Below are 15,148 nucleotides of genomic sequence, written 5' to 3'. Positions count from 1 at the left end.
ACAGAAATAACTGACACAATACATAGTTTTCTATCGATGTTCTTTTTTTACCAAAAGAGATTTGTGCCTTATATCCCTTGTTGTCCTTGTTGCAAATTACCCAACTTCCCGGTTTCTGATTACCATCAAACGTTCAGGATTCCTGAGTATACTCTAGTTTATTTATTTTTATTTTATAAAGTTATATTTTAGTTATAATTTGTTAATGTGCCCATAAAACAATGAATGACACACCTATTTTAATGGACTGACAGAGTCGTGCACACACTAGAGGATCGAAGCAACGCCTCTCATATAAACATAGATGAACATTTGCTCATCATACTATTAATGATTCCTCGCAGAAAAAAAAAGAAGCAAAAATCAATGGTTTTATATATGTATATATTTCCATCAATTAGAGGTGGGAACACGTAAACACAGCATACCTGTCCTTTTTTATTTTGTAGTCGGAACTCCATGCCGCCTCTATTTTGAACGAATACCACTTTACACGCACTGTATAGGAGATTTCATGTTCCGGTACGACTTTATTTATCACTAAGACATTGCATATACACCTAATTTCACCATGTTAAAAGTGTATATCAAACTGTATTATTTTATTAAATAAAAAAAGGCAAGAAGCACTTAGCTTAATTAGTTAAACGTTTGCAGCTTTTGTTCTCAATTACAGAGTATGGTTAGAAATATTAATATTTTCCTTAATTTCTTGTAAATATTCTAATTGAATTTTAAAATACAACGGATAGCTTAGATTAATTTGTTTAGTTTGTACAATTGTTTGTGTGTGTATATATTTCTAATTATCATATGTGAGACTAGCGAATTTAGAGCTAAGACTGATACACGGTGTATCCCCACCACAATGTGTGTTCTATTTCTCCAGTAACCTCAAAAACCTACGATACATTTCATAATCCTATGTTGTAGCTTGTGCCCTGGGATCCTTTCTTAAAATGTGCAAAGTATTCTATTTCATGTTAATGTGTTTTGGTTTATGGTCTGAAAAAATTTGTGGTTATAATATACATATACTAATACACCCACACACATATATATAATGGGGTTACGTTTGTTAACCATGTTGCTTTTTTTATATTAAAAGCGTTATTCCTTTTTATTAACATTGAGAATTTTGTAAAAAAATCATGTTTAATAATAATACTAAACGAGTAAATACAATAAAAATTAATTACATAATAAATAACTGTCTAATAAGTTTAAAAACTAGCAATAGGTTACTGCCGTTAGGTTGTTTCTCTTTGTGATGGATGTTTCAAAATAGGGATGACGTAACACTGTCTCACAAACGTGAAACAACGTGACTCCATAGCCGGAGGGGATCCTGAAAAATGTAATAAGTAAAAAAATTAATATATTGAAACGAACAACACCTACAAGGCATTGTTCAAGCAAATTATTTTTATATTATTGTAGGCTATTTTGATGTACAGGCATATCATATCTAGTCCTTAAGTTACATTTTTTTCAGTATTCACTGTATTTCAGAGTTTCTTCTTAAAATTTTTCAAGAGAACTACTAAGTTTTGTCCTTTTAGTTATACACCGGACCGATGAGTCACCTAGGTAATCATATGTATCATCCATTAAAAGAAGACCGTGTAGCATGAAAAACATTATATGCATAAAGAGTGATCTGCTCTGGCTGCACACCGTGTGATAACCCAAGGTTGTGACACCCCTTGTTGACATACGAGTAGCCCATAGTCAAGTGACTGGCACGTCCATTTGTTTTTATTTGTTTAAGAGGATTTACCTAGTCAAGTTTGAAATATACTTTTGATGTATTCGCAACACCTGATCCCCACAGATATCGATGAAGAAGATAGTAGTTTGTTTAAGACAGGTATTTATCAAACTTATTCTCGTTATTGATATTGTCTATTTGGAATTCATTTATTGATATAGAACTCCTTCTAGCATTTTTAGATTGCATTGTGATAGACTGTTTTATCATAGTTTTTAACTTTAACTTTTGTCAACTAGCTTATATTGGTGAAAGAGTTCACACTGAAAGAGTTTACTTCTCACCTACCAGTTTAACACATAAGAATTTGTCCAAGTGTGAACCTTGACTTTGACTGCATTGCTCAAGAAAGATTGCGGTTGTTCACACCTTCAGGTTTCACCTGGTTTAAGATCATTCTTTCAGTTCAACTTTCTTAGTATGACTAAAGTGGTCCTCAGAAAAAAACAAGAAAAACATTCAAGTCATGCGGAATTACAATATAGCAAGAATATTCAAGTCTCAAAACACTAAATTTTGAAATATTATTAAGTACTGAGATCAAACTATACAATGTGGATCTGCTCCCACACCACTTTGGTGAATATGTCTCTGCCTGTACTTCTTTCTGAGAGAAATCTGAAAACATCGCACTATGTTCTGGAAGCAGAGGGGTGTTTTGACGTAACTTATGAGAGCATTTCAATGTCTGGAATTTTCTAGAAAGTTTAGGAACTACTCAATGATGTAAAAGTAGAGTTAAGACTAGGTTACAGTTGATTGATAAATCTGTAACAGTGAATTAATTATTACTGAATTGGAAATTTTCTAGTTAGTTTAATACATCAGTTTTGCAAATATTGTGTTTGTGTTTAAAGGAATAACATGGAGATATGAGAAGAACAAAAGTAATTAGCAAGTACTTGACATTTTGCTGTTATGACCTATCAGTGAACGTGAGCTAACTTGTATAACTAACAACAGATAGCGTTAAATTATTTTGCTATCATCATATGTACTTAACTTTGTATTAAAGAAACTGCTACAATAATCTTTACAGTATTTCCAGTAACTATCAGATAATATATAATTTTTCTAACAATATTTCATTCGATGTTTTAGATGCTGTTTACTGGAAATACTGAAAACATTATTTTTATTAAAAAAGAGTTTATATGTGTGTGTTTGAATATATATATTATATTCGTCATAAAACATTAGTATTAGGCCTACTATATTTCTAATACTACGTTATTAATTCCGTCCCTAAGAGTTTTGTAAGAAAAGGAGGTGGTTGAAACACTAAAGGGACCCGGCATGGCCAAGTGTGTTACGATGTTCGACTCGTAATCTGCGGGTCGCAAGTTCGAATCCCGGTCGCACCAAACATGCTCGCCCTTTCAGCCATGAGGGCATTATAATGTTACCGTCAATTCCACTATTCGTTGGTAAAAGAGTAGCCCGTGAGTTGGCGGTGGGTGGTGATGACTAGCTGCCTTCCCTCTAGTCTTACATTGCTAAATTAGAGAAGGCTAACGCAGATAGCCGTCGTGTAGCTTTGCGCGAAATTCAAAAACAAACAACCAAACATGAAACAATAAAGACTCAAAACCTACCAAAATAATGTTTTATAATAAGTATAACTGTAACAGTTTAAAATAACATGCTGCTACAACCAGAGTTCTAAAAGAAAAACAAACAAAATAGCAACAAACATTTATTAAATTGTAACAAAACTTGAAATAAACGTACCAAAAACACAGACAATAATCAAATGCCTGGCCAATACTTGATACGGATGTTAATAAACAATAAAGCTTAAATATTATTATTAATTATTTGAAAGCCATAACAAAGAAATAGAGTTCTATATCTCACAAAATGAATTGAAATCGTACTGCACCAGCGGAAAAAAGTTGTTAGCACCATAATCATTGTTGTTGTAACAAATGGATTATATCCAACGACTATTTTGTTTATTGTGATTCAATCGGTCTGGTGAATTATGTACTGGTATAACAGAAAAGCGTAGTTGAAATATTATAATACACTTCTTCCTGGAAGAATCCTAATGGATTGAATAAAGAGTGGTGTTAAAAATATAAAAAAGTCTCAATACTAAGGTCTTGTGATAAGTATTATTAAATATTTTCTGTATATCAGAGTGTATGTTTCTTATAACAAAGCCACATTAGGCTCTCTGCTGAGACCACCGAGGAGAATTGAAACCCTGATTTTAGCGTTGTAAATCCATAGACTTACTGCTGTACTAGCGGGGGTTCTATATATATTTATCCTCAGAAGTTAAAATTCACAAATTTTGACTATTTTGGTTAAAGCGTTTGTTGAAACCCGCGCCATTATAAATCATGTTGAAGTACTGGAAGAGGTTTAGAGAACGGATACTGTAATGATACTTGGAATGAAAATTTTATCATATGATGATAGGTTAAGATCTCAGAGCATTTTTATCTTGAAAAGAGTGGAGTTTGAGGGAATCTGGTTGAGGTGCTCAAGATAGGATACGGACAATGTCTCACCAGGTTTTGGGAAAATGTCTCGCACAACTACTTTTTGTATAATCTACCATTTTTATTTATTTTTTATTACTTTCTTTTGAAGTCATCTTGAAAGTTTGTTTCTTTGTTTAAAAGTGAGAAATTAATTATATGATGAAAATTACATAAAAACGTGTTTGTTTCCAAGTGAGAATCTAATTAGGTATGTAATTTGGTAATTATATCTTGTATTTTTCAATATGAGAAATTACATGTTGTTGAAAGATATTCCACACTTTGTTGCATAAAATTGGAGTCTCATTAGAAAGAAATGGTTTTATTTCAATAAAACAATTGTCAAACACATTTTTTCGGTCGAATATATGAGACTATTAATTTTCAAAAAATGATTGAAAAATACAATAGACATACTTATACAAAATAAAACATTTTTTTAAAACAGAAAACAAAAATTATGACGATTCAGTTGATGTAAAGAAAAAATTTAGAGCAATTGCCTACAATTGAATTGTTTGTTTTTTAATTTCGCACAAAGCTATTCGAGGGCTATCTGTGCTAGCCGTCTCTAATTTAGCAGTGTAAGACTAGAGGGAAGGCAGCTAGTCATCACCACCCACCGCCAACTCTTGAGCTACTCTTACCAACGAATAGTGGGATTGAACGTCACATTATAACGCCCCCACAGCTGAAAGGGCGAGCATGTTGGGCGCGACGGGAATGCGAACCCGCGACCCTCAGATTACGAGTCGCACGCCTTAACGCGCTTGGCCATGCCGGGCCGCCTACAATTGAAACATCGTTCAAAAAACTTATTGAATATTTATAAAAATTAGAGAAATTTTGATAGTCGACTTCATTTGATTACCACATTCAAGTATTATACCTTTTCACAAAGTATGCATCTTATGCTTTATCAAAGTAATACCAAATTTTTGCAAAACTCTTGTTTTTATCAATAAGAATACAACATCAAAAGTGAGTTTGTTTTAAAGCGAGAGTCAGTAACCATGGAGATGAGACATTGTCCTGGATCAGTTCAAGATTGTTGAGGGAACTGATACTATCGATGCATGATCTTTTATGTTATATTTAAAAGTGAGAGGAGTAAAGCTATAGGAGACATAAATACAAATTTGGACAGAAAAAGAGATATCTTCAGCTTTGACGACTTTATTTTTCTAAAAAGTGTTTAACTTTTGGAAGGTTTGTTTGTTTTCGAAATTCGCGCAAAGGTACATTAGGTCTATATGCGCTAGCCATCCCTAATTTAGTAGTGTAATGGCTAAAGGGAAGGCAGCTAGTCATCACCACCCACTGATAACGTTTGAGCTACATTTTTTAAGTTGTAGTTTATTATGGGGGTTTAGTTTAATTTATCAAACAGAACAGTCTGGGTAGACAAGAATGTCTCTTGTTATCCTTTAATGTTATATGTTGAATATAATGTTATAATAATTTTAAAAGAAGAATGCAAAATGGGGTTGTGTGGAATTTATTTGTAACCAATATTTATCTAACTTAGAACTAGTATATTAGTGAGTATCTAATAATTCCATAACTGGCCGAACAAACAATGAATGATAGTGTGAGTGTCGGCATATTGCAGGTTGAATACTTGAGCACTTACCATTTATTAAACGTTGACTTTACGCCATTGGCCAACGAGTTCTTCATTTTGTTGTATGAAACAAATGTAGAGAGAAGGAATGCGCCCAACGCCTTTTGGAAGCTTTTGGAAACTATCTATTCTAGATGTTTCTAGAAATATTTATATTTTGTCATTTTTGACAACTGTTATAACTTAACTCTTTAGTTATATACGTATGTACAATTGTGTGTTACTTAATCGGTTTTGGTCACACTCATACAAGTTTCTCTTCTCAGTTAAGAAATAGTAATTATTAACCGTCAACACCAGTTGAATATAATGTAGCTTTTCTTCCCATCTACTACCTTTAAGCCTGCGACAATGCCTCTGAATTACGGTTGCTTGGTGACTTGTTGGGCGTTACGCATGGGACGTTGCAAGGAATTTTAAAAAAATGGGGGTAAACACAGATAGACGAAGTCTTGACACCAGGATGTAACATAGAAAACTGTTTCCGGTGAGGTTCACTAACTGTTTCCTCGGGCTATATTTTAAATTTCATACCTGGGGTGGGTCCTAACGTTAAGCAACCAAATCTTAAATAGCTAGTCATTATAACCTATTTATTATAACCCACGAATAAAAAGAGATTATTATCAGTGTAATTTCGGTTAAGTAATATAGTTATACTTTTGCAAGAAGCGAAACTCGATTAATTTTAGTTATGTACGATCGGAGGTTCTGACATATTGTGTTATTGTACTTACACTATTCATCTATATTCGTTAACTTTTGTGACAAATCAAAGAGACGGAGCATTCCAGTGGCATGTCTGCAGACTCACACCGCTAGCAACCGGGTTTAGATGCCCATGGTGGGCAGATTACAGATAGCCCATTGTTTAAGTTTGTGTTTAATTCCAAACAAAATTTTGATTTCGGATCACAAGAATATAAAGCCAAGAGGGGCCTTTCAAAAGCCATATTCGTGTAAGATACATTCTTAATATAATAAAAAATATTCCTTTTGTATTTTACTAAAATTAAATTTCTCACGTTCTTTTGGAGAAATTAAATTTAACATAGTAATCTTAACACTCTGAATATGAATCAACGGGAAGACTTCAGCAAGGATTGTCTCGTTTAAAAAAAATAGTTAAAACTGCCCTTCCATTCATGTTAGCGATAGGTAAAACCAACAACTGGCCCCAAGGTTAACTATTGAAAAGGTCAAGACAAGCGTTGTGATACGTGTCGTATGATAAACAGAAATCAGTTAATGTAATATGTATAAGTACATGAAGGTAGTGGTAAGGTCCTTTGATCATTTTGCGGTGTCTTAGTGAGGAAACCGACAAATGATACACCGTAAAAAAAAAGAAAACTGGGGAGCATGATTATTACATGAGAAGTAGAACGAGCCATTAAAAATAATTTAATTAAAGCTGTCGATCATGGTATAATTGTGTCTATGTTTTGTATAATTAACAAACGAAGAAAGCTGAACTCACTTGGGTGTTGGCTACAAGAACTGTCAGTATGACAACACAAGAGAAGGCAGTTGCTGGTCAAGCTTATGGGTGTTATTCATAGTCTAGTCCAGGAATTTTGAACTAGCTATTTTATATATTATTTTATGATCGAGTATGGTTTAATGATTGGTGTTCCCAGTTCAGCTTGTGAATTCAAGGGTTTACGGTTCACTTTCCATTGCCCGCAAAAAAATACACACGAGAAAAGAAAAACCACGTTTGCTTCATATTTTGGAGCCATGGGTGCGCTATTTACGTGAAGGTCAAATCCCACTATTCGGTCAGACAACAGGTAGCTCTAAACGAGATACATTCCTTCCTATACATGAACTCAGAATTACAAACATCTATGCGCAGATAGCTCATGTAAAGCCTTGCGTGAAAAGTTTAAAATGAGGCAAACAAATATATTTTTATGTCACTAACTCTTTCTTTCTTTCCAAAAATATCATATTCAACAAAACAATATATTTACACAATTATCCTGCTGATAATCAAACCAGTTGAACTTCTGATTTTAGTTTCTTGATTGTTAGTGTTTTTATTCCTGCATCCGTTTTCTTTTTCAGAGTTACATATTATATTAAAACTTATTTTTATCAGAAATTCCTTTATATTCCTGATCTACATATTTGTGAGTAATCAAATAATTACTATTACTACATTTCAGAAACTATCTTACACCTTATTCTAAGCAATACCTGGTTGATCCCACAAAATCTCCTCAAAATTTCGAGTACAAACCTATTGATAAATACCCCATTGGGTTGAAGCTTATGAATTCTGCCCTTTATCTTGAAAAAGTTCTCAGTACTGATGTTAGGGAAATACACCCCGAACTTTATGAGTAGGTTTATTCAATTTTTTCCAGTCTGTTTCTCAGCACATAATTGTACTTGCTCTATTTGGGAGATTGGAAATAAAATGACCTTTTTGGATCATTAGAACTCACTTTACGATAAATCGAGATGTTTTGATAAAGTTGTCTATTTCATAATTCATGTACCATCGCTTCTAACAATACTTTCCACTCCTATAGAAGACAAACGTTCTCACACTGTAAAAGAATAACTTTTTTTGTTATGTTTAAACTTTCTGAGGCCACGTCTTCACAAAGAACTCTTGTAGAATTTCAAGTAATTTCGGGTTTCGTATTATCAATCCATAGCACACTGTTATGCTTATTCTTTTAATTTTTTTTTTTGGTTTGTGTTCCGTTTCAAAGCGAAGTACTCCTTTATGGAACGTTATGTAGACATCTTTATTGCGATCACTTTCAAATAGTTATATTGCTGTTTTCAACACTGGAAATATTCTGGAACGAGTTGATGTCAAAATTATTCGATTGACTCTATTTTCACGTTAAGATATTATGTTTTCATATTTCTTCTTTTATCATATTTCAAACTTCTGGTAGCAGCAGAAACGTTTTCTAAACCGTAAGTCCGGGTCACCAAACACGTCCCCCAGTGGCTCAGCGGTATGTCTGCGAACGTACAACGCTAAAATCCAGGTTTCGATACCTGTGGTGGATAGAGCACAGATAGCCCATTGTGTAGCTTTGTGCTTAATTCTAAGCACCAACTAAACCATACTCTCACAAAAAATTGAGTTTCATTTTTTAGCAGGCAAAACATTTTTTTATATATTTTCACAGCTCATTTCCAAATAATTTCTTTATTCTTTCTTAGTGTTATAAATGTAAAACTTGCAACGTCTTCAGGTGATTGTGATTATTTCAGCTTTACTAGTCATTTCTTGCGAGTAAGTTTAATAAAGTAAAAGTATTGATGAAAATATTTTTTCTAACGATTTCAGTTGCTGGGATTTTTTTTAATTATTCGGTGAAAACAGTGCAAAGTTAAATACATGTTAGGAAAACAAAAGCGTTTTATTTGTTGAGCTTCAAGTTCTACAAATTGTAACGAATAACACAAATAACGCTGAACAGTCAGTCATTCATTGACTTCTTCCGTAACTGTTTCTGGCTGACCCGCTAACGGCTCATTACATTATTTTAAGCGTGTCAGCAGTAATGCATATGGGATAATATAGTTTGAATTGTTAGTACAATCTTAATAGGAATAACCCTAGTAGCGTTAAAAAAAATAAGGACTTTCGTGTTCTAATTGATTTTTTGTTTGTTTTGGATTTCGCGCAAAGCTACACGAGGGTTATCTGCGCTAGCCGTCTCTAATTTAGCAGTGTAAGACTAGAAGGAAGGCAGCTAGTCATTATCACCCACCGCCAACCCTTAAACTACTCTTTTACCAACGAATAGTGGGATTAACCGTCACATTATAACGCCCCCACGGCTGAAAGGGCGAGCGTGTTTGATGCAACCGGGATTCGAACCCGCGACCCTCGGATTACGTATCGAACGCCTTAACACACTTGGCCATGCCGAGCCCTGTTCTCATTGATCAGTCTCTTAAATCATGCAAGAAATATGCCATTGCTATTGGCAGGGCAAATGAGAATTTAGGTTATATTTACAGTAATATTGAATACAAGCATATAAAGGCTATAACGTCATTGTAGATGGAATGCTGTGTTCATTCTTGAGTTATTTACTTTAGGAAGTACATTAAGTAGTTGAAAACGATTCTGAACAAGACTACTAGGATGATACCTAGGATGGAAAGGTTGTCATGTAAATACACATCAAGATCTCTGAACTTTTCTTCTGCAAAGAAAAAGTAACTTAAGATAATCTAACTGAAGTGTTTAAGATTGTCGTGGGAACTGATGCAGTCTTTATAAGATTGTCGTGGGAACTGATGCAGTCTTTATAAGATTGTCGTGGGAACTGATGCAGTCTTTATAAGATTGTCGTGGGAACTGGTGCAGTCTTTTTAAGATTGTCGTGGGAACTGATGCAGTCTTTTTAAGATTGTCGTGGGAACTGATGTAGTCTTTTTAAGATTGTCGTGGGAACTGATGCAGTCTTTTTAAGATTGTCGTGGGAACTGATGTAGTCTTTTTAAGATTGTCGTGGGAACTGGTGCAGTCGTTTTAAGATTGTCGTGGGAACTGATGCAGTCTTTTTAAGATTGTCGTGGGAACTGATGCAGTCTTTTTAAGATTGTCGTGGGAACTGATGCAGTCTTTTTAAGATTGTCGTGGGAACTGGTGCAGTCTTTTTAAGATTGTCGTGGGAACTGATGCAGTCTTTTTAAGATTGTCGTGGGAACTGGTGCAGTCTTTTTAAGATTGTCGTGGGAACTGGTGCAGTCTTTTTAAGATTGTCGTGGGAACTGATGCAGTCTTTTTCTCGTATTTAATGGTAGGACTAAGACAAATAAATTTAAATTTTGACAGGACAAGAGTCATTTCCTGCTAAGAGAGCTTTATTTTTCCTAACAGGGTGATTGGCCTTTGGAACAGCTTGCTTTCAGAAGTGATCGATGCAGTTTATTTAAAGGAAGGCTTTGTAACTATTTGAATGATAAGGACTGACTTTGAGTGATTTTTTTCTATTTTAAAGGTTAGTTAGTGCATGAGACGGTTCCCTTTAAATTCTGTACGTATGCACTTTAATGGTGTCCAGTATTACATGTAAGTTATGTTGGCTGTGAAGGAAATAATTGTTATCACAAATAGTATGTGTATATAACAGAGAAAACACCTTTAGCCATTAATAGTCTTACACTTGCAGATATGTACTGAAAAATTGATTTTTTTCACGGATAATTTTTATTTACACCCATTACATAAGATGTGGTAAAAATACAAAGGTACTTTGTGTTCCGAACGTCATGTTATCATTTTAAGAATTAATCTTATTTCAACATATTTTTGAGTAAGTTTTTCTCGATTTACTGTAATTACACAGCAGTATTAAACCTAGCTTGCTTGACCTCTACTACACCACTTGGTTTTTACTGTTTCACAGAACAACTGTGAAAATTCGACTTCTGCAAAGAAAATATTACGTTTTGTAAATATCAAGTATCAATTGAGCCTTATTTCCTCACAGGAAAATTAACCAGTTAATTTCAAAGTTAACATCGGTAGAAAACGCTAACAGTTGTGAGCGTAAATCCTTTATTTTGCGATCTGGTTGTGCTTTTCAGGTTGTACAGAAAGGATAAGTGGCACTGTATGTATTTACAATTATTAGAATATTACAAAATATTACGTTTGGTAACACTATTAATTTCTTATGAATTCGTTACGTTTCAAGGTTTTCTTTACGAAAGATTATTTTAACTAAAATGCTTAGCATAATATTTTGCAACAGACATTTTGAGTGGATCAATAGACGTAGGATTATTCTTATCATATTGGAGAGAAAGCCGGATTAAGGATCTAGGAAATCTAGGGCAAATCTTGTAGGGATACTTCAGAACTGAACTTCATAAATAGGTCAAGGTCTCAAAAACCTCAAACATTTTATATACACGACACTCTTATAAGAGGTCTAACAAACGTTTAAATGCTTTGTACAATATATTTCAACAAATAATTCGAAAGGATTAACCAAGTAGGAGTCAAAACACATTACATAGAATTCAATACTATTTATTAACTATAGTTCGAACAGTACACTATTACACATGACAGGTAGATAATATAGATAATATACAAAACACTATTTGATCAGAGAAGAACAATCTTACAAAAATGCAAAATACTAGCTCTAATATCAATAATAAATAAAACAATAAAACTCTGTAGAGATTAACAAGCGCGTGTTTATCAGATATGATAGATTATACTGTCAATGGAGACAAAGCCAAATTAAGGACTTAGGAATCAAATATTCAGGGGTCCTTCAGAACTGTGCCTCACAAATATGTAAAATCAAATATTGATGGGTCCCTCAGAACTGTGCCTCACAAATATGTAAAATCAAATATTGAGGGGTCCCTCAGAACTGTGTCTCACAAATATGTAAAAGGACATACAAAGCCTATGCATATTGAATACACGGCACCATTATAAAGGACTAAACAATATATTAAAAAGCTGTGCTGTTGAGTCTTGTATAGGTGAAATTGCCATCCATAATAAAGGGTGAGACGTATCAAAAAATGTATTTAAAAATCCGTGTTTAGTTCTCCATGTTGATGATGAAAGTTTTGTGGTTGATATGAATGAAAGTTTTGTGAAATATTAAAGAAATCTTCAATGTTAAATAGAACGTGGACGTTTTTTTCTTGTCCAACAGAATTTATAAACGTACCACCATGGCTTCTCAAATTGGGACATTGTCTCGACTAAAATAACATGTTCACATATTATATTTTCTGGAGATTAATTACAACTGAACCTCATAAATAAGTAGAGGACTAAATACTCCAAACATATTATTATCAAACCAGAATTATAAGAGTCCGAACAATATATTAACCTGTTTTATACAGTGTATTTCAACAAACATTTTAACATAAAGTTTTGAGACAGCATAGAACCTGGACCATCTCAGATGTCCCAACCTCTAAACTAAACTAAATTAATTTAAAAACTTAAAGCCATACCTTACCATTCATTTAATTATTAAGCTTTCTCTTAAAGTAACTTAAATTTACTGCCTCCACAACATTCGATTTAAGAGATTTTAACTTCTCCTACATGACAACCCCTCCATCCCAAGCAGCATTCTACTTATCCTTCTCTGAATCCTTTCCAACGACTCAATGCCCGTAGGAATAAGGTAAGAAGCCCAAGACTGAAGACAGTACTCTAAACTTGGTCTATCCAGTTACCTATGCAATAAAATTATAATACCTTCAGTCTTGTATTCAATATGTTTGTAGACAGAACTCAAAATCTTATTTACCCAACTACTAGCAAGAGCACACTTGTATGGCTTAAGAGACTGATCAACTATTATAAAAAGATCTCTTTCTTTCATGTAATTGTTATTGCTAGTCCCATCCAAATTATAATTTATATTACAGAATTTAATTGACAAGACGAATTATATTCCTTACTCCGTTTCTTACTATACAATCTGCGATCAATTCATTTATGTTACCCGATGGTTGTCCCAGTTGTATCCAGAAGTTTAAATTACTGTCTCTATTTCGTCAAAGTCCACAGGACGGGTTAAATTACTATAGAGCAATTTTTAGCAAGACAAACTATTCTCTTTTTTCCTGTTAAACTAGGAAACTTAATTTAAAATGTCGCCTATTTTGGCTAACTTTTCTTTTGACTGCACTCTTCTTGACTTAACTGTATTTCAATTCATTTACTGAAGTTTACTTGCACTCGTTTGACTGTTTACATTTATACGTGACTCGGTATGACCAAGTGGTCAAGGCTCTCGACTCGTAACGGTAAAATTTACCGTTTTCATGTTGCTATACCTTTTCATCAAACTATACCTGTTATACCAAACATGTTCACCTTTTCAGTCGTAGGGGCGTTATCATGTCACGGTCAGTCCCACTATTCGTTGGTAAAAGAGTAGCCTAAGAGTTGGCGTGGGTGGTGATGACTGGCTGCTTTCCCCCTAGTCTTACACTGCCAAAGTAGAAATGTTTAGCGCAGCTAGCCCCGGTGTAAGTTTGTGCGAAATTCCAAATAAACCAAAACTAAACCACTGGGGCCTCGAACTTTCTATAAACTACGCGAGCGACGCTATAATCTAACAGAACTTACTTAAAGTAAGGAGAAAAATATCGAATATTCGAGCAACTCGGCGTTAACAATATTCTAAAGCCTAAACAACAATGTAATTACAAACACAACGTTCCACTCGTACAGGATGGCCCGGCATGGCCAAGCGTGTTAAGGCGTGCGTCTCATAATCTGAGGGTTGCGGGTTCGCATCCCCATCGCGCTAAACATGCTCGCCCTTTCAGCCGTGGGGGCGTTATAATGTGACGGTCAATTCCACTATTCATTGGTAAAAGAGTAGCCCAAGAGTCGGTGGTGGGTGGTGATGACTAGCTGCCTTCCTTCTAGTCTTACACTGCTAAATTAGGGACGGCTAGCACAAATAGCCCTGAGTAGCTTTGTGCGAAATTAAAAAACAAACAAACAAACCACTCGTACAGAGTTACGTAACGTAATATATCACAACTTACAATTTTAAAACAATCAACTTTCAACGTTCTTGTCATGAAAATATTTAGTATATTACATATACTAAAACAATATGACTAATGAAATAAGAAAAAAATATATCATTAAACTACAGAAAGATTATAAAATTAAAATTTTGGAAGCAACTAAAGAATACAATAAATATTACTACAACATTATCGAAGAAGAAATACCAAATTAACTAAAATTTATAACAAGATCAGTGAAACACTAAACAATGTTAACGCCAGGATAAAATACCTATGATCCGAACCAGCAAAAGAAAGAATCAAATTACCGACATGTCTTTCTGTATCTATTTAAAATTTCTAATTTTATAGATCATTAACTCTGCCATATGAACTATCACTACTACTGCTGTGCCATCTGTAGCTGCAGGACTTACCAGGACGACTCCAGCTACACCATTACCTCATAAAGTTATGGAATGTAGCAATGAAAATAAGTGTGACGTAGAGATGCCACAGGAGGTGCGTGAGACACAAATTGAAATAATTTACAAAATGAGTCTGCTGGAGTAACAGTGGGCAACAAGTTTGTTATTTTGTTTGTTTTCAAATTTCGCGTAAAGCTTCAAGAGAGCTATCTTCGCTACCCGTCCCTCATTTAGCAATAGAAGACTAGAGGTAAGGCGGGTAGTCATCATCACCCACCGCCAACTTTTGGGCTACTCCCTTGCCAAAGAATATTAGGATTAACCA

At 34.2% G+C, this 15,148-nt stretch overlaps 1 long non-coding RNA gene across 1 annotated transcript; it reads right to left on the bottom strand.

Moving 5' to 3' along the window:
• Window positions 1–1,178: 1,178 nt before the first annotated feature.
• LOC143227189 (uncharacterized) lies at window positions 1,179–6,213 on the bottom strand. Its single transcript, XR_013014927.1, has 2 exons — window positions 5,897–6,213; window positions 1,179–1,348 (listed from the first exon to the last, which is right to left on the bottom strand). It is a non-coding gene; the product is annotated as an uncharacterized LOC143227189 (long non-coding RNA).
• Window positions 6,214–15,148: the final 8,935 nt, after the last annotated feature.

Source organism: Tachypleus tridentatus, chromosome 9, assembly GCF_004210375.1.
Source record: "Tachypleus tridentatus isolate NWPU-2018 chromosome 9, ASM421037v1, whole genome shotgun sequence".
Lineage (NCBI taxonomy): Eukaryota > Metazoa > Arthropoda > Merostomata > Xiphosura > Limulidae > Tachypleus > Tachypleus tridentatus.
This window is presented reverse-complemented; position numbering and strand designations above follow the sequence as displayed.